The sequence below is a fragment of the Hemicordylus capensis genome, chromosome 5 (genome assembly GCF_027244095.1).
Source record: "Hemicordylus capensis ecotype Gifberg chromosome 5, rHemCap1.1.pri, whole genome shotgun sequence".
Classification (NCBI taxonomy): Eukaryota; Metazoa; Chordata; class Lepidosauria; order Squamata; family Cordylidae; genus Hemicordylus; species Hemicordylus capensis.
In genome coordinates, this window is record NC_069661.1 from 149,903,794 (window position 1) to 149,904,635 (window position 842).

Consider the following 842-nt stretch of genomic DNA (forward strand, 5'->3'; position numbering starts at 1 on the left):
GAGCCGCGGGCGGCGGTGAGTGGCGGACCCGGCCAGAGGCGCGGGCGGGAGGGGTAATGGCGGCGGTGGTCTGGAGCGCAGAGCTCCCCTAGCGCCCGTTATCCAACGGGCTACAAAACCACTAGTCATAGATAATAGAATGTTAGCATTGGAAGGGATCTCAAAGGTCCTCTAGTCCAGGGTTTCTTAACCTTGGGCCCCCAGATGTTGTTGGACTACAACTTCCATCACCCCCAGACATAGCTTTTGTGGCTGAGGATGATGGGAGTTGTAATCCAACAACATCTGGGGGCCCAAGGTTAAGAAACCCTGGTCTACAGCAGCCCCAGTATGGAGCATCATGAAGCCAGAATGCTGTATATCATGTCAGCCAATGTTTTCTTCTATCCTTCCATTTGCAATCAGAAATGCCAACTCAGTTTGCTTTGTTCTTGAACATAATGGAAGTGTCATTAACGTATCAGGTCTCATTGAGTTCCACAGATCAGTTGGTAAAATGAATGGTAATGGCTATGCAATCTTTTGTGTTTGCAGACATGCTATTAATAGATCTCTTTCCAGGTTTGAAAAAAGTTCCTTTTAAATGTATGACAGGAATCAAAAGCTTGATCCAGTTGTCTGCAATTCCTCCAGCTGTTTTATCTAGCTTTGACTGATATGTGAAGAATTGGTGTCAGTGTAGAGAACTTTCCAGGGCTGAAACTGTAGCTGAGTGCAATAAGTGACTGTTTACAAGCTACTTAGCCCCTGTCCCAGGTGTGGAGGGTGCAGCTTGGCTTGGAGACAACACAACAGTTTAGCCCTACCTCAGACCCCCCAGTCTGCAAAGGAGCAGCTCACAG